Source organism: Camarhynchus parvulus, chromosome 2, assembly GCF_901933205.1.
Source record: "Camarhynchus parvulus chromosome 2, STF_HiC, whole genome shotgun sequence".
NCBI lineage: Eukaryota > Metazoa > Chordata > Aves > Passeriformes > Thraupidae > Camarhynchus > Camarhynchus parvulus.
The window spans coordinates 141,683,792-141,703,194 of NC_044572.1; the positions used below are offsets into that span (position 1 = coordinate 141,683,792).

Genomic DNA, 19,403 nt, shown 5'->3' on the forward strand with positions numbered 1-19,403 from the left:
AGGTCCACACACTGGTAGCTCCTGGTTCGCTGAAATGCCCTCTCCCAGTCACCTCAATGTGTAGTTGTGTAACTCAGATCTTGGACACAGAGGGTTTGGGATAGTAAGCAGAGAACAAAAATCCTTGGGGCTTTGTTTTGCTTGTACACACCTGCAAGTATCTATCTTATTCATTAATGGAGAAACTGAGCCACATGTGCTGCCTACCCTGACAGCCCTTGCTCTCCGCAGGAGGTCTGCACTCCTGAGCTTTAAACACAGGTAATTTATAGTAAGGAAAGCAACAAACAAACACAAAACAAAAGAAAAAAGTGATGCATTTCCGATTAGCCCCTTAGCAGGGACAGTGCCCAGTGCTTTCCAGCACCCGTAAAGGTAGGGCACACCCTGTCCTGGGAAATGGCTGTGCCATGTAACAGCCCTGCCCTGCTGCCGGTAACTCATACCCTGCAGCAAGACAGCGCAGAGGGATGGATAGACTTGTGCTCAACCAGTCCTGCTTTCTCCTCACCCAACGGGTTGTTGGGCAACTTCAGGATTGCTCAACCCAGTGGAAGTTTCTCCATCGGGATGATGGGCGCTAACAGCACTTAAATAGTTGTTAAGTGCTTTGGGATCTGCGGTAGCAAATCAAAAGATAAGGAGAGGAGGTGGGGGAGAGGATACAAGTGTCAGGAATTTAATTGGGAAATCCTTTTCATTGTATCACCTTTGTATTTATTCTGATCCCGCTGCTACTGTTGGCTTTCTAGAACTAGGTCAAGACTGCGGTGAATCCAAGACCCTGAGCCTTGCTGTTGCCGCTGCGTTATGCTTGACATCATTACCATGCTAACAGCAGCAGCAAGGCTGATAAAAAATACTTGTGTCTCCTGGAACATAACCTCTTTGGGATGAGAAGAGGTCCTGGCACTGCACTCTGCCCAGATTTAGCTACAGATAATGGAGTTTTTCCTACCGACATCTTGGGACGATGGACGGTTGTACGACACGGTCCTTTCGTGGCGTCCTTGCAGTGCCAGCTCTTCTCCACGGTCTGTCTTGCCCAATGGCGGGTGGTTGGCTGCCACTGTGGGGCTCAGGCTGTGCCAGCCATGTGTGTTGCCCAGTCAGGCAGGGCACAGCTGGTGACTTGCTCTGCGGTTGCTGCAACCCTCTCCCAGGATCTCTGGCTGAGCTCAGCTCTGCAAGTATGCACATGCAGGGGAGCATCGCGAGAGCCGGCAGTCCTTCCTCCTCCTCCTCCCTGGTGCCGGAGCTCGCTGACGAGCCACCATCAAAGCAAAATTTCCCACTGGTGTCTCTTTTCTCAGAGGCTGCCTGTCTCCATCGCTGGCTTTCAGTGGCATTGAAGCCTGCCTGGGAATGGGCGCCACTCCCACATAGCTCCTGGGTCGACTCTCATTAGGAAGGGCGTATTCCTTGGAGAGGGTGAGCTGTGCCTCTCGTTTTATTTCTCCACGTAGGAGCCAGGCTGCAAAGCCAGGACACAGAGCTGTGGTTCTTCCCCAGGGCTTGTTCTCACTGGTGCTGGCTGTGGCTGGCAGCCCTATCAGCCGTGGCATGGTGATTAGTGCTGGCACAGTGGCAGTGCCTGGGTGGCCAAGCCCTTCCTGCGTGTGCTGGGCTGCTCTGCTGGACCCTGGGCTGGTGGCCCATCAGAGCCATGCCCTGTTTTGGGGTGGGGATCTCATCCTATGCCCTGAGTTTCCCCGTGGACTCTGCGGTGGTGAAGGGCATCTTCAGGGAAAACGTCGCAGTTCCCAGTTCTGTGCTGCTGTTCCCCAGGGTTCTTCCAGAGTTAGTGGCCCTGGTGTAGCTCAAAACCCCAAACTAAGTACTTTGCTAGTAAAAGAGGGATAACAATGTGTGCCAGAGACAAGGAGTGAGTTGTTGTGCCCTCCAAACCAAGTGAAGAGATCTGAGCTTCAGAATCTCCCTAGAGGGGGCTCCTCTATGGCACTACCCAGCGTTACTGCAGTTACTGGGTAAAACACCATGATCTTGTTGTCCCCACATCTTCCCACTGACTGTGTCATGATCATTTATACTTCAGCTTTATCAGGGTGCAGCGACTGATGCAGCTTTGGTGCTCACTGATCTCCTTGGAAGAGGAGGAGAAGGAGGAGGAGAAGGAGGAGGAGGAGGAGAATGAGGGCAGGAAGGAATAGGTTGCCCAGAGAGGTGGTAGATGTGCCATCCCTGGAAACATTAAAGGTCAGGTGGGACTGGGCTTTGAGCAGCCTGCTCAAGTTGATGTCCCTGCTCACTTGAGTTTGGAGTAGATGGTCTTTAAAGGTCTCTCACAACCCAAATGATTTGATGAGGGCAATCCCCAGCCTGGCTAACCCAGAGGGGCAGGTTGGGTTCAGGGCATCCCCCGACCTTGTTGCAGAGCTGCAGGAGTGGAGGACAGAGGCTGACCCAGCAACAAAGGGATAGTTGCATGCATTGAGGGGAGATCTGAGCACTCACATTGCTGAGCTACAAATTCCTCCCTAAATGGGTATCTCAGGACCTTTCTAAAGGCTATTGCTAATTAATACAGACCCTACCTGTGCTTGCTCTTCAACAGCAGGATATTTCAGTCTGAAAGCAGGCTGGAGAGGCAAAACAAGTTTTGGGTTTTTTAAATCTTCCCACAAGACATGCCTTTCTGAGCACTGAAGGACATATTTGCATTTTTTGGGACATAGTGTGAATACTTTCGGCAAATACTAAAATAAATACACATATCCATCCCACATGAGTATATACAAGGCAGTAGAAGATAACTGCACTTGAAGGGCTCAGCATCTTGTTACTCCTGCATAGCTTGTTGGTCAGGGAATTTGTCATGTCCTTTGACAGTGTTTCAGTTCATACCTGTATTGTCCCTGGTGTACACCAAGCTTCTGCTGTGGGCTTCTCTCTTCAGCACCTAGTCAGAAACAGCTTGCCTTAGGTTTGCAGTTGATGTTTCTAGCTGGTTCCTCTGGTGCTGCAGGATCACACAGTAAGCCAGTCAGCTGAGAAATGGGATCACTTCAGCAAATTCAGTCCAGTTTTTTGATAGCACATGTAAATACAGCTAGTCACTAAAAAACAAAAAGCCCAAGGTGGCATTCAGTGGTTCATTCCTTCTGCAGCTGAGCAGTGTTACTGTAATATCTGGCTGTCCTTCTGCACTGCTACACCCAAAACCAATTTCAGGCTGCTGACAACAAAGGATGTTGCTGAACACACTCACAGCAGTGAACCCATCCAGCTGACATTTTATCTCTTCCTTGGGTTGTTATTCTGTAGATTTGGTCCTCCAGTCCAGTTTGCAGTCTCGCATGGCAAACTGGCATGCACTGGCACGGCTGAGAGGGAGGAACTAATGGGAACAATATCATGGGTTGTGCCAGAAAGTGCCAGAAAGTGCCAGAAAGCTTGTGGGGGAGAGTCACCAGCCTAATCACATTGAAAGCTTGGGAGTTGCAGCTGAACTGGGAACCTCCTTGGGCTTTGTGCCTGCCCTACTTCCCAGGGCAGTTTGGTTGATGGCGCTAAATGGCAAAGACTCAGTGCCCAGTTCCCTGCACACACAGGTTGTTCCTTTGTGCTCCTGCTTTTAAAGTTATCAGCACAAAATGGTAGAGGTTGGGAAAGTGTTTGATAAATCTTTTCACATTCTCATCTTTTTCTATATTTGCTTCCCATCCTAATGCTCTCTATTAGTATCGGTTCAGAGCAAGGCCACCCCTGGTAGATGTGAGGTTGGGAGGAGCTGGGCTGAGTGCCAGGCTTGGGGCTGGATGCCACATGTATGTTTTTTTGTCCTTCTTGCCCCAGATAAGCCAAGATCCCCCTCCCAGGAGCTGTGTTTCTGTTTGGCTTGCGTGGAGCTGGGTTTTGAACCTTCTGCTGACTAATCTCAGCAGTGAGTTACTTACCAGCATCCTTGCTGCAGCATGAGGATGGAACAATTGATGTCCGTGCTCACTGCAGGGTCCTTGAACTATGCGACTTTTAAAGGTCCCTTTAAACCCAAACCATTCTGTGGTTCTATCACCCCCAGTTCTGTGGTCCAGCAGGTGAATATTTCTAACAGGCCTGGGGGAACCCCTTTTGGAGCAGGGGAGAACAGGCACATCCTTCCTCTCTGCAGCCTTCTTCCAGCACGTAGTACTCCTGAGATTTGCTATTTCCCTGACTCAGTGTGCAGTAACACCAAACCATCTCTTTCCTTTGATCCAGGGCTTTTAAAAGAGCAGCATGAAGCTCCTGTGCTAGCCCAACAGCTTTGATTCTGCCATGCAATCTGGTGTGCATGTGTCCAGGTTGACCGGGGCTGTAAACACCCATTTCCTTGCAGAAGTTGAGAGTAAATTAAACCAAAGCTCACAATTGCATTACAATTGCATTTTGGTTTATTTATTTATTTATTTATTTTCCCTAATGGTCCATGTGTTTTTAGCACTTATTACTGGATGAAAGGGAATGCTGCATCAGTGTGTACCTGCAGCATCCCTTTTTAGCTCACAGCTCTCCTCTCATGTGCAAGAGAGGATGCTAACAACAGCTGAGTCCCCAAAAGGTGTTTTCCTGCAAATCCTGGAGACAAATCACACTAATGGGAGGTGACTGGCTGCAAACTTGTGGCCAGAGGAAGATGGATGGTTTTGAGCAGGGGTGTTGTGACCTGAAACTTAAGCCTGTAGCTGGGTCACTGCCCCTCTTTCAAGTTGTTTTCACTGGGCTGGAAGCTTTCTTGTTATGCATGGAGTTTCATCCAGGGAGGATCTGAAAGGTTGCTTAACCCTTTGCCTCACAGTGAAAACAGAAAAGAAATGATAATACAATAAATCCAAAGCAATCCAACCATCCTTCAAAAAAAAAAAAGTCTGAAAGCTGAAAAAGCTCACAAAGGAGGATGCTGGGTTTATATTGCTTGTTCAGCAAACAGCCTGCATCTGGGTTGAGGTTGCAGTGAAGGTTTATACAGAAATTCAATGTCACTTGGGATGTAACACAGGTAATAGCATTTCCCCCCCTCTTGTCTCTCCTCCTTCATCTTTGCTCTAATGCATTTGGCGGAATTACAGTGCAAATCCCTGGCTGTATAAATACCAAGTGGGGGAGAAAAAAATGCAGCAGAAACCACAGGCATTGTTTAGGTGGTTCTTTGATGTATTTCACCCATGAATATAAACTGTTAGCCTTGTGGGATGGTTTTGGGCTAAAAGGGGCTTGAGACTGGTTTGTTGGGTGCCTTATAAAAACACTTCACAAACATTTCACTTCCCATCCTTTCTTTCCTGATGTGTGTGCTTTGCAAAAAGGTGCTTGTACTCTCAGCTCCCAAGATTAAACCCCTTTTACTGCACAAATACTGTTGGGGATCCACATTTTGTTCATATGTTGGATGCCTTGAAGGATGTAAGTCCAAGTTCTGGCACTGCCAGATCCATGTTCTACATGAGCACCTTAGGTTTAACCAGGCTTGTTGGGAAACACTTGTTCCTCAGGGCAGATCCTACAGCTTAGGATCAGGAGTGGGACCATGCTGGCAGTGGTGGGTCTGCAGTGAAGGAAAGGACAGGGGGATTTGGCAGCTGGGCTTGTTTGTTTGTTTGGGAGTACAGAGGGAGGACTAGTCTGTGATGCTTGACAATAAATTTGGCCTGATACTTAAGTACCAGTTCCCAGGAAATTGCCATCAGAGTAATTAGCATGTGCTGACTTATTTGTACAGTGATAACAGCAGGAAAGTATTGAAGCAGGAAAAACAAACACATTATTCATTTGAACCTTCAATCCACAGCCTTTACTTGACAGTTCACTCTTTGCAATACACAAGTCTATTTTTAGGCTTCCAAGTCAGGCGAGCTTTTTTTCATTTTTGTTTTGCATTTTGGTCTTTATTTTGCTGACATAAATTGGAAATTAATCTGTGCTTAGAGATAAACAAACCCAATTTTAAAATAAACCTTTTGAATACCAAAGACTCTGGAAGTGCTGAAGCTTCAGTACAAAGCTCTTGAAACCTGTGCCTATGCAAATGGGATGAGCTGCAGATGGCAGCTAGGGTAGGCAAGAGGAGCTCTCTGTGCAGATGCAGCGCTGGGTAGTGGAATGTGATCCCTGTTTCTATCGGATGTATTTGCTGTGAGCATCTTCTTTAGCCCAGGTTTCCCTGCCTGGTGGTGAGTGCTGCTTAGCCAGCCAGGTTAGAGCTGTCCTTTGACAGGTGAGCACTGAGGAGCAGGTTTAGTAACTTGGGTAATAATTATTGTTAACGAGGCTGTGGGAGAGTGGCACAGGGTCACAGGAGTTTGTGGTTGTGAGGCATCTGAGGAGGATATTTGGGAAGGGCAGCCTTGTATGTGTGAGTATATGGAAGAGCTGGTAAGAGAGCAGAAGATGTTTGGGGGTGGGGGGAAATGGGTGTGGAGAAATGTGTGGCTTCACCTTGGAATGGAAACAATGGGGATGAAAGTATTTGCTCTGCCTTTCCTTTCCTCCCCTCTTCTGCTTACTGGCCACCCGCAGAAGCAATTCCCTGCCAGGCACTTGTGCTAAATCCTTTGAAAGCTCCTCTTCTCCTTTGGCTAATATAAATTCAGAGAAAAGGGTGGAGGCAGAAGACAGGCTGTCTGCAGGGGAAGAGAGCAGAGAGGCCCCAGGGTTTCTCCTGGAGATGAATTTGTGAACAGCTGAGAAAATCAGGCAAAGCATCTCCCTCAGCCAGCAGCTATATCACAGGCACCCCTGGCCGCAAATGCAGTGCAGATAAATCAGAGTTAAAGTGCCCTTTTTAAATACCAAAGGCTTTTAAGTATTTGAGCCAGCCATCAAAAAGGTGACTTACCATCTCCATATCTTGAGCTCTTTGCATGGAGCCTGCATGCTTCCCTGGAAGGTGGGGCTTAGGCAAACACTAGCAGTACTGCTCAAATCAAAGGTAGGAATGAAACTTGTGACCTCCCTTATGCAAGATTCAGAATGGGTGACCCAATGGTCCTAAAGTCTTTAGGAGTGATTGCTGTGCTTTGCAGCCCCAGAAGTTCATCCCCGTCCCTGGTTCCCCCTGTATTTTCCAGCTACCAAGTGCAGTTTTAGGGTTGGTGGAGACTGGATTCTACCTGCAGCCTCCAGGTTTCTTAGGGAGCAGTAGCAGCTCCTTGATTTTTGTCCCACAGGTTAGTTACCCTTTTAATCCTATGGCTGTCACAGTGAGCCCCCCACATTTTAAGCCCTAAAGGAAGAAGGGACAGGAGTGAGGGAAGGTATTGCAAATGCACAACCATGAACCAGTACCATGATGATGAAAACTTTAAACAAACCAGGCAGGAGCTGAAATTTGCTTTCTGTTTGCAGGGAGAGCTTTCCAGCTCTTTGAGAGAGAATGCGTTCAAGGACTATGTCCTGGGATATGCCTTTGAGGCTTAGAGGAACCCAGGAGATGTGAAGATCCTGAAATCAAGAAGCACAAAGGGAACCTGCAAGCATAATTATGATAAACATCAATGGGTGGTTTCAGAGTGTCAGAACTGGGAGCTTCATTCCTTTGGCTCAAGTGCTTGTAGTCAGGAAAGTTTTGTGTGCCTTTCATAGAGCCACAGACCGGCCCAGACTGGAAGGGATTGTCTGGTTCAGTCTTTTGTGAGAAAGGGAGCCAAGGTGATTGGAGCAACTTTGTCCAGTTGTGTCTTTGAGACCTCCAGTGATGGAGACTTTGCCATCTCCCTGGGGAGGTTATTCCAGTGAGTGATTGTTTTCTCTGTAAAATGCTTATTTCTTATATTATGCTTTGGTTCTGGCCAGTGAGTGTATATTTTTTTAAATTCACTTTTGTCTGGATATGATTTTTCCCATTTTTTTAGCTGGGAAAAAACCATCAGAGTGGGTTTCTTGGGTTAACAGCATTTTATTTTGCTGCTTGTGGTATGGATCTGGCACTTTTGCTGCTCTTCAGAATCCACATCTGGGTAGTCATGGGATGCAGAGGACCTTTGGATGGGGCAGGGATGTCTGGGGCCTTACTGATAGTGGGGCATCTTGTTCTTTGTACCACCAGTAATTGAGCCTCTTGTTCTTTGTTCCTCATGGATTTCTAGGTTTTAAGGACATTGTACTTATTTAGTCTGACCTGCTGTATAACAGAGATTCCTTGAATTAATTTCCACTCTACAGTCAGCAGTTGTGAATGCAACCAGACATACGTTTTTGGGGAGCAAGAGAAGCAAAGTGGAAGCATCCCATCTTATTTTGAAAATTGCCATTGCTGGTTCCTTGGCCATGCCAATTGGAGGACTTTTCTCTCTGTTAATTACTTAAGTGTAGAAAAATGGTATCATTGCTTCTGGTTTGTTTTCTGTTGAACTTCAACTTTCAACCTTTGGTCTCATTATGCCTTTGTCTGGCAGGCTGAGAACACTCTTCTGACAGGTACCTACAGGCTGTGAGGTGCCTTTTAACTTTCTCTTTGATTGACTTCCTTGAGCTCCATGCTACAAGCCCGGGTTTGTTCTTGTGGTTGTCCTCTGAACTCTCTCCAGTTTTTCCAGCAGTATTCTTGAAGTGTGGGTACAGGTATGAAACCTCACACTCCCATCAGCTGTGCCAGCCCAAGGCCTGAAGATAACAGGGCCTCTGCTGGTACGTGACATCCCTGGTCTGTGGAGTCGGGCACCATGGAGCTGCCTTGTGAGCTCACCTTGGGCTAATTACGCCTCTTAGCTCAGCCAGTCCTGTAGGTCTTGTATGTTTAAAAAGTTTCCACGCACCCATTTCTTTAATATCCCAAGCGTCTCTTTAATCTTTTTGATGTTTTTTTTTTTATTCTGAAAGGAGTTTTAGTCCAACCTTTCTCCCTGTACCAGCCACATGTTAAAAATCTTTACAAAACTGAGAGCTGCTAGGAATGTGTTTTACAGAGCTGGAGGAAGGAAAGCAGTTCACAAGAGGGAATTAACTCTGAGATCTCCAGTGGATGGTGGGACAGGACTGATGCATACCACTGGCTCCAAAGTTCTGCAGGCTTTTTTAACTTCTTTGGATCTTCATGGATTGTTTTCTCCCGTGAAGATTAACCATGGAGATGGTTAACCTGCAAGCACTGTGCCAGTCAAGCCTGTCATTGCTGGCTATGGAGTGTAGCACCAAGCTTCTTGCCTGGGGGTCATGGACTGGCTGCTCCCATTGGGGTTTGGGTCAGTGCTGGTGAATTTCTACGTACTAGACACAGAGAGTTAAGTGTATTTCCAACTGAGATGTTTTTATTATTGGTTCTATGTTGTTTCTTATGTGTAATGATTCAGAGGAAACAGAGGTGTTGATCTGATGGGGAACCTAGAAAGCTTTTTGGTAATATCATCCATATGTTTTCTTAGCACATCTGCTTAAGCCACTGTTGAAGTCAATGCCTTCAGCAGTGCTGCTGGTGTGTTTTACTGCCTGCTGCTGTGTGTGATGCTAATTTATGAGTAATGCAGAAATGGAGGAGGGGGAAGTTTAGCAGCAGAAGCAAGGACAACCAGCTGCCGAGGAAGCGTGGGAAAGGAAGGCAATCCAGACTGTAACCCCAATTATTCTTGCTTTTACCATTCATGTAGGGTGTTTGGAAGTGATCTTACATGCAATTTTAAGTACTGTGCCCCAGGTTTGCCTGGTTACAGGTCACTGTGTACCTGTGCTGTTGCAACTCAGCCATGTGGACAAGACATTTGTCTGTCTGAACACTGACTTCAGCTGAGAGCAGGGGTCACACAAGCTCTCCTTGTGTGAGGAGATACTCCTGCCTGTCCCCTCGTTAGTGGGAAGCTGTTTCTCTCCCTGGTTGTATCTGTTTAGTACTTCAACACTGCCTTGCTAATCCCTGTGCCGGGGTTGTCAGCATGTGCTGTTCCTCCAGGGAGGGTCAGCTTTGAGACAGCTCAGCTGCCTCATGCCAGGGCTTTGGGCAGCCAGGATACTACTGAGAGCTGTGCTTTTAATGTCACTGTGTCAGCCTTGTGCCCTGCCCAAGGAAACATTGCCAGCAGCCTGAGGATAATGTTCCATAATTCCCAGTGCCTTGAGCTGTGCAGTCTTTCTAGGCTGCACACTCCAAGCCCTGGGTCACAGCCCTTCTGATGTGGACTCAGATCTGGTGAGCAGCTCCTTGCACCACACTGCTCTTCCTCCTTCTTCCCCAATGACTTCTGCTGGTGGCTCATTTTCTGTGTCACAGAGAGCACGTCTTCAGAGCAGACCAGTTTGTGGTGCTTACTGCAAACTACTGATGTGGAAAGGTCATGGTAGCCACAAGGTCTTTGAAGAAAAAAGAATCTCATCTCCCCATATGAAGGCTGGTTTGTCACCTCCCTCCAGGGATGGTGGGGTGACGGCGGAGGTTATGCAGGTTAAAATGGGGGAAGAAGGTAGAAATGTGTGGTTGGGGTGTGGCAAAGGCGTTCTGTGAGGAGGAGATGTTGGTGAGGTAGGTGCCTGTGAGATGAATGGCCCAAAGGCGTAGATCTCATCCTATTTCTGCCTCTTTCTCTCTAATGAGTGACACAGCACCGTGAGCTGGCCAAGGATGGACCATCCAGTGCTCTTGGTTACGTGCCCACCTGGGTGATTCACAGGATGGAGGTGGACGTTGTACAGCCCCAGAGGAGCCTGCAGCACCTTGGTTTGTGTGTGTGGTCCTTCAGAGAGTAAAGATGCTGAAACAGCACTGCAGGCCCTGGAGCAGGAGAGACAGCGTGGCTTCTAAATGTTTGTCACATGAACACAGAAAGCAGCAAGAGATGGTCAGAGACACGTTTCTGGAGCTGTGGATGGCATTACCGCCCTCATGGCTTGGGGCCCATCTTGTTTCCAGTTGCCACCTTGTTAGCTGTACCCCCCATGCTCCCCGGCAGTGCCAGAGCCATTTGCTTCCACCACACCAGCTATGATCTTGTTTTCTTCTGGCAATGAACCATGCTGCTTGGCTTCCCTAGCCAAGGTGTGTTTGAGCATCAGTGGCTTTGTACCTCCTGTGCCACATCCTGAACCCAAGGGAGAGGTTTCTTCTGCAGCATAGACCAACTTTCCTGCTTCTCATAGAATGATATCATAGAAAGGCCTGGAAGAGGCTGTAGAGATCATCTATTCCAACCCCTCTGCCGTAGGGCCTCACTTCACTGTTGGTCGTTGTAGCTAGGAACATTAAACCTGGGTAGGACCAAGCTTCTTCATTCATATAAGAGAGCTCTTCTTTTATGAGGCTAAATTACAAGTTATTCCCAGCTGCCTCCTAACCCTAAGTTTCTATGTCACTGGTCCACCCTGGCAATCCTTCTCTCCTTGCTGGGTTGGAGTTAGTTTGCAGGTCCTCCCTAATGGGATAGGGCTGCTGGCCTCTTCTTCTACAGCTCTTCCCGCCCAAGGGAATCTTATAGACCATTGTGTTTATTTTCCATCTCTTTCAAATGTTCCCTGAACACAGATGAAGGCTGCTTCTTTCTTTCTCAGGTCCATTATGTTGGGTTGCTTGTGTCTGGCCAGTGTCCCGTAGAGGAGCTCCTGGAAAGTCTTTAGTTTAGATAAAGTACCTAAATGCTGTATTTCCATTTCTTTCTGCACACAAATAAATGGCTATTTTTCATAAAACTTAGAATTTAATCTAAATTTGATTTCTGGAGTTGTTCCTGCCTCCTCAGTGGAGCAGTGTGTTATACCCAGCAGAGCAATGTCTACATTAGTATTAATCAACACACAGTGTAGTCATTTTGCTGGTTTGTGACAGTCTGCAGTGGAACACTTACATTGTCTTAGGGTAGAATTTACATGTAAAGCTAACTTAAAATCCACTTTTTGTAAGCTAACTTTACATGTAAGCTTAACTTAAAATCCACTTAATTTGATTACAGTGTTTGTTGATTACAGCTCAGTGTTTCCTTTGTCAGCATTTGAGCTGACTGTTACTTTGTCACTAATCCTGTGTGATGTTGCAGTTGAACCCACCCTCAGGAGACAGTCAGCTTCAGTAAATCCTCCTTTTTGGGAAAAGTGTAGTAAAAATTTGGAGAGGGTTGGCTACTGACAGTACATCTAAACTTTCTGACTCCATCTGCATTTTGGTTTGTATTTGAAAGGAGCCTTTGTTTCTAATGGAAGTTATAATACAAAACATAAAGGTTTGTGACTCCAAAGGGAAATTTTCCAACTCTTGAAACAAAGTGCTTCAAGTCAAAATGAGTTTCAATTCAGCAACTTTCAAAATTTCAAGTTTTTTATATTTCTTTCCACTTACTCAGAATGGTAGAAAAAAAATCAAGATCTTTAAATCCCACAAAGATGATAGAACTGTATTTTTCTTTGACATCTCTTATTCATCTCAGAGTAGTACCTTCCATTGACTGCATCTTGAGGCAACAACAAGATATTCTTTTGTCAGTACTGCAAGGTCAGGGTGTCCTTTGATGGGTGAACCAGACATCACTCTCTTGATACTAATAGAAATCTTGTATAAAACCTGAAGGTTTGTCAAACTGTCCTGATCCAGCTATTAAAACTGTGTTTTCTTTATAGGTCTATCCACTGTTTGGATGATGGAACTTGATGAGCTGCAATTCAGTTTGGATTACAATATTTCAGAAGACTTTTTGAACTTGCCAGGCAACCCTTCCCCTAGACTTTGGGGACAGAGGAGCTTAAATTTATGTTTCCAGTGTCACACAAGGAGATAGAATGGAGTTGGCTGCTTTACACAAGTAATGAAAATCAATGCTGTGTTGCTCTTGGAAGGAGTGCTTATAAGGAGAAAAGTGTGGCATACACATCTTGGTTTAGAGGCAGATTTTATCTGGGAAGAATGTGCCCAGGGGAAGATACAAGAAGAAGGAGAAGAGGTGATGCTACAAGCCAGCTTCTTGACCTCCAGAGTGGGACTGAAGCTTTTTAACAAGGTAAAAAAAACGAACAAAAAAACACAAAACATTTTCTTTCCTTCATACCTCACTGAAATATCCATCAGACAAGAAGTGAGATGAGTAATGAGTCCATGCATTGGGTAGTTTCTCCTACTGTCCCCAGTCTCTGTCCTGTTCCCTGGTTACTTCCTATGTCCTGCATCACCCATGCCTTGAGCAGGCTTCATGTAAGAATCATCAGCAAATCTCAACTACCTTAGTTGTCCACATATCTAAGACTTAATTTTTCAAGCATCTCTGCTCACACACATATACACACACACACACACATACATATTAGATGTGTTGTTTCTGGAGAGCACTTGTGCCTTTACTTTATGCCTGAGGATCTTGCTACTCTGTTGTTGGCAGTAAGGATGACAAGTCCCTCACACTGTTTGCACTGCACTCTTTGTAACTCCAGAGCAGGACAGTGATGTATTTTCCAAATGGGTGAGATACAGGGAGAGCTGAAATGTATGGGCTTTCAGGTTGCTTTGTCCAAAGCCACAAGAGGAGAAAGGCAGAAAATAGAGTGAAATTACCTGTTTCCAGTTTACTACCTTCAGAGAACTGAAAAACATAGGTTGTGGAAAAGAAAGTTGAAGCTTGATTTAGTTTTTAGCTTCTTTCCTGCTGCAAATGTTTTTCCTCATAAACATGCATGGCTCCTGCCATGTTGGACCCTGGGCTCTGGAGTGCTGGAAGCATTCCTTGGAGGACAAGGCTGGCCAGGATGACAGAGGGGTACCAGGCTTGGTCTGTTCTAGCAATACAGCTCCATGGGCATGGGGGACATTCAGCTTTCCTCTGCTGCACTTGGTGCACTCCATGTACTCTGTAGGCTGGATGATAGTGAGGGTGGAAAGGGTTCATCAGACTCTCCCTCTGAGTATGTGTGGTGTGCGTGATGGTGCCATGAAGGCCATGCCAGTGTGTGCATGGGGACCTTTACTGTCATGGCAATATGCCCTAATTAATTTGGCAGTGATGAAAAATGCTGACCTGAACTCCACTGAGGTGAATATCTCCCCCTTTTCTTCAGATCAGAGATTTCCTGGCTGTCCCTCACCCTCATGTCTCAGCACTGAGCTGGAAGGACCATCACTTTGTATTAGAAGTTTTTAACCTCTGTGACTCATTCAGCTGTTGGTTTAACTGCTGATTTTTCCAGTGAGAATGCTAGTGACATGGGTAGATGTGGTGGGAAGGTACCACTGTCTGGGAAGCAACAATGGTTTCAGATCTATGAAGAGACTATCTATGACTAAATGTGCAGCTGCTACATTTCTAAAGCAGATTTGAATCAGAGAGATGAAGGACTCTTTCAAAGTCTGGGTCTGGCCCAGTTCCTTGGAAGAACCAAATTTAAGTATTTGTTCGTTAAGCCAAAGTTTCTGTTTCGGAGTGATGTTAATCTTGCATTGAAATTCCCCCATTTAAAGGTGAGGTGACAAAATGTGTGATACACATTGAACAGCAGCCACACTGTTAAACATAAAAGGGAGTAGAACTGGCTGTACAGATTGAGACCATCTAGTTTGGTATCTCTCTTGGTGATAGCTAAGAGAGGAGAGAGTATAAGAAAGAGTGCTTTGGGAATGAGCTTTTCTCAGGAGATCCTTGCAGAATCCAGTGGTTAAATGTGCTAAGTGTTTCTTGGGAGTGTCCTTTATGTCCATTTGTCCCCATGGATCAGATGCTCTTGTTGTGCTCAGGTTACGGAGCTCATTACTCTGAGCAACCCAAGCCATGCTGTCTCTGGCCCAGTATTGTGTTTATATGGATTAGCCAAGGTCACCTAAATCAGAGGTGCTACGTTGGATTCAGCCAGGGCACATCACAGCACCTGGTGGGCTGATGGTCCTGCTCCAATGACCAGGAGATTGGAATTCACCCTCAGTCCTGTGTAATTCTGTCATTTAACCCCTCCTCTTCTTCCCCTGGGAAACATCTACTGGCACTTCACAGAGAGCACCAGTCCTATCTGTGGCTGTGAATTCCTGTGTAACAAATAGGATTTAATGAGAAGAACAGACCTTAGAAAATGCCATGCAGCTCAGTCTTCAATTAGTAGTGTAGGCCTGTTGTCTTCTTGGTGGCTTGATGCTTAAAGGAGAGAGATACAACCCCTTGTATCTCACAGGAGCCCCTTCCAGGTCTCCATAGAAGAACAGAGTGTAATCTGGCACTTATTATTTCATTGCATCAGCTTTTCTGGGTCTGGGAGTGCTCTTAGCACAAGCAAATAAATTACCCGTATCATTTTGCTGCATGCACTGCAGCCAGCCATATGTTTGAGGCTGATAGAGATTCTTATCTCATGGGCTAAAATTACTGAATGGAGGATGACATTTCTTATCAGGGGCTTTGCTGAATCAGAGAGTGGCCCTGGCACCCAGCTCTGAGACACCACTCCTCTTTGTCCAGCCTCCCAGCCCAGCAATAAATGGATTTGTGTCTGTAGGTCAGAGGTGCTTGTGTCAAGGTTTTGTTGCAGATCGAAGCTCTGAGGATTTTCCTTGTGCCTGGGAGGATGTGGGATTGAGGAGGGGAAGGGAGACTGTTCATGTGTCTAAAACAGGGCAAAATCTTAGAGCTGTGCAAATGCATCTCCACTTAGAAGTCCTTGTATGCACAGCTGATAACTTTAGGCTTTGCATCCAGAGACTCTTTTCTCCCACTGGTCAAAGGCTTTGCTTCCAGTTCTGTGGTGTGAAAAGCCATCCTCTCCTGCTGACAGCAAGAGCTTTTCTCCAGACTTCGAGCCTGCATCTCTCCATCCTCCCACCTCTTTAAGGACAGGTTCTTTTCCTTCCTCTCTTTCCATTTCTGTCTTTGGAGGTTAACCTGGTAGCTGCTGATGAGTCAAGCGGTTGTCTGGGTGTTTATCAGGTGTGAGAGACAGAGAAAGCTTCTCCCACCAAGGTCAAGCACCTTCTTTGTGCCTTGTCTTTGCCTCTTAGAGCAGAACTGACAGCAGGGGATGTTCAGCTTCTGCAGTGCATCTGGGCAAAGCTCTTGATGGAGAGTGGCCTTGGTGAACTCCCCTAACTGAGCACTGTCCACAAAGGCGTGTTTGCTCCTAGTAGTCCTCCTGGGCAGGAAGCAAGACTAGCTACCCACCCAGCCACCCAAGCATGGTCAAACTTCCTGTAAGAGGTTCCTAGGAAAGGCACTCTGAATTACCATGTGGTTTTCCTCACAGGGGAGTGTCTTCCACACAACAATACTCTTGTAGTGTTGTACTAAGGGCATCTTCACAGATCAGAATAAATCTGGCAAAATGCCATCTTTGATGGAGAGAGACTTAATGTGCAACTTCCATTTCCTCTGCCAGGTGGTCCCAAAGGAGTTTTTCAGTTTATCTGTGACCCTGGCAAGGTACTTCACTTCCCCTTTAATTACAAGTATCTTCCAGGTGGTCTGTGGCAGCCCTGTAATGCACAGCATGAGGTCAAGCCCCAGGGTCCAGCAGAAGCCATTCTTTAGGTCAGTACAAGAGTGGTGGCTATGCCCAGTACGGTGAGGACATTGTGGCTGAAGGTCCCACTATTTGCATTCTTCCTAGCTCAATCCTGCCATGCTCTTGGAAGCATGGGACTCATCTTTGAGTGATGCTGCCCACGGAAGACCACTATTTCAGAGCCAAACCACCGGTACTGCTTTCTGCAGTGCCCCATGAGATCCCCAGAGACAGCAGCCCTCTGTGGTGTGGCCGTGGGCCAAGTCTGTGCTCTGAGTGGCTCCTTGGGGAGGCTCCTCTGCCATCTGCAGCAGCTGTCAGGAAATGCTGGGGCTGATGGGTGCAGCATCCCCAGGGTGCCCCATCTCCAAGGTAGGGCAAGGGTCAGAGAGCAGGACAGTGCCACCCTTCTCATGGATGGCACCTCTGGGCATGTGCAGCCATCTTCCTCCTCTTGAAACAGCACCCACAGCCTCATTTTCAGGTGTTCCATGTCCTCCCTCCTGCATTCTGATGGTGCAGCCCAGCATCCATCACAGCTTGCAGCATGGGGGTCCCAGGCACCTGCAGATGCTGTCACATGTGGGCTGGGTCTTGCTTCCTTCGGACCTTTTCTCTTCACCATTTTCCCCCTGAATCATGCTGAGTCACCCTGACCTCAGTGGAGCAACCTCAGGCCTGCCCATCAGCCTCTGGCCCTGCACCAGCAGTTGAGCAACCACTGCCCTGAGGTCATGCTGGAGTGGAGGTCTCCAGGGCAGTGGATGACCAGCTGGCCCTTGGGCTTTGCTCCCCAGCAGTGTCTGCATGCCATTGCACCACAGTCATGCTTTTCCCTGTTACCTGGCTCCTGCTGAGGCGGCTGTTTGTTGTCTGTTTGCCCTGGATGCAATGCTCTGCTGTCCTATGGGAATAGGCAGTTGCCTTGGTGGGGGATTGGGGAGGTTATGGGGAAGTGCTGTGTTTAGGGCTAGTGACCATCTGAGGTGACCAGCTGGTAACTCCCACTTGTCAGCCTGGCGTGTCCTGCTGGGTGCCTGCCTTTAATAAAGTCACAGGATCATGTTTGATTTGTTAAAAGAAAGAGTAGAGGGGGTTTCCTGCAACTGCCAAGTGCATGCACTGTCTGACCATTGTCTCAGGCATCATGTCTGCCTGTGACTTCTGAATTGTTACAGATAACCTCGGTGAGTTGGGCCCTGGCAGCATACCCACCCCAGATGGGGTGCACCCTGCATGTGCACAGCATGCACCTCAGAGTAAGCATGCTGCACACCCATGACATGCAGCCCATGCACCCATGGCATCATGGCATGTGCCCCACACACCCAGCATGCCCAGTTCCATGCACACTGCAGGCTTGTCCAGATGATGTGCTGGGTGGCAGTGCTTGAGGTGATGAGAGCTCACATCTTTGCTTTCAGTTCCCAGACCGAGTTTGCAGTTGGAAAAAAAAAGCAAAACCTGTCATTTTATTTGTCAGCTGAGGTAATTTTTTTTCTAGAAGCTGCTAAGGCACAGTCATCCTGGAACCCGCAGGCTCTTACTAGAAACCATTATCTGGGTTAGACTGACACACGTAATGGTAAGGTTGAATTGGCCCTAACACATGGCTGGAACACTGTTAGTGCCCAGTGCTGGTCCTGCTCTGGTGCAGTCATGGGTGATGTAGTGGCCTGTGGAGCAGCCACAGCTCTCTTGCAGTTGATGGTGACTGTCAGATGTCCCATGTGTAGCTCTGGGAGTATGGGAATGGGGACTGAACAGGCTGAATTTTCAAATATTCCCAAACACTCATATCCATAAATCTGTTCATCTGCCAGCCAGGTATGAGTTGTGGAGTGTAGGAGAGCGAGAGCCTCCAAAACTTCTGCTCCATGCTCAGGGCTTCCCAGTACCAGCACAGGCCTATGCAAGCAGAGCAGGACGAGCCAGCAGAAATGCATTACACATGAGGGAAAAGCAGACTGGCTTGGTCCCTACCATTTTAAGCAAGCCAGAATACATCTTTTAGAAGGGGAATCTTCAGTAAAAGTACCTGGGAACCTCTCCTTTCTGACTTTGGTGTCTTGAAAACAGCCTGTTTTCAGAGGTGCTGTGAGCAAGCCCTGAGTCCTGCACCTTGTGCTTGCTCAAGCAAACCCTCAGTGCCAGCTTTTCCCCATCCAGTTTCTGTCCTCATGTCTTGTACTTGATTATCTTCCCATCTGATTTGTCACAGTAACAAGCAGCTCATTTAGGTAATTTCCATCTAGCTCTAATTAAGATTCTACATGCCTTTTTATTCCAATCAAAAAAGGGGTTCTTCTTGATTGCTTTTGAGTACGGAGCATGCAGCCGGGTGCCCTTGACTTGGGCAGTGTTTAGGAGCACATGTAAGTGCTTTCCTGATCTGAACCAAAACTGCAGTAAATCTTGACAACTCTCAGCAGGAGTCTTTCATCTGCATGGAGTGAAGGAAGTGTTGGCAACTCTTGGAGCCAAGAGAAAGAATGTGTAAATCCTGGCAAGGAGGTGAATTACCGTGGAGTTCAAAGCATGACATGCTCCTTTATGTACTCTATCTCAGTTGTCAGGAGGGAGTTAGCTCTTAAAATGTGGTGGTAGGGATGGGGACTGGGTTATTTTGTGCTTTTGTGTTTCGGACTTTGCCAAGCATTCAGGTGGAGGGGTGCTGCCCCATCCCACAAACTCCAGCTGGCTGAGCATTGTGGGAGGAAGGATGAAGCTGCTCTGGAATTCTTCATTTACTTTGGTGCTACAGGAGAAACTTTACAAAGCAGTCAGTCCATAGCTCAGGAAATATTTTTCTGCTGACCACATCCCTAGCTAGCAACTACTCTCCCACTCTGGGAGTAAAGGCAGGAAGAGCAAAGTTCTAGCTGAAAGTCCTCCTTTTTCAAAATTAGTCTGATTTTTATTTTTTTAAGTACTCGATTGCTGGGTTATTCTTGGAGGTATCTTTAACTAGGCTTTGCAGAATATTTCATGTCTTTGGCAAACTTTCAAGAAGGAGGTGTCTTAGTGAT

At 47.0% G+C, this 19,403-nt stretch overlaps 1 long non-coding RNA gene across 1 annotated transcript in view; it reads left to right on the plus strand.

Annotated features, from left to right (window-relative positions):
- LOC115915096 overlaps positions 1-19,403 on the plus strand; it is a 72,791-nt gene that overhangs the window by 41,958 nt on the left and 11,430 nt on the right. Inside the window, exon 3 of the long non-coding RNA XR_004061479.1 lies at positions 12,529-12,905. This is a non-coding gene — a long non-coding RNA (uncharacterized LOC115915096). The remainder of the gene's footprint in view (positions 1-12,528; positions 12,906-19,403) is intronic.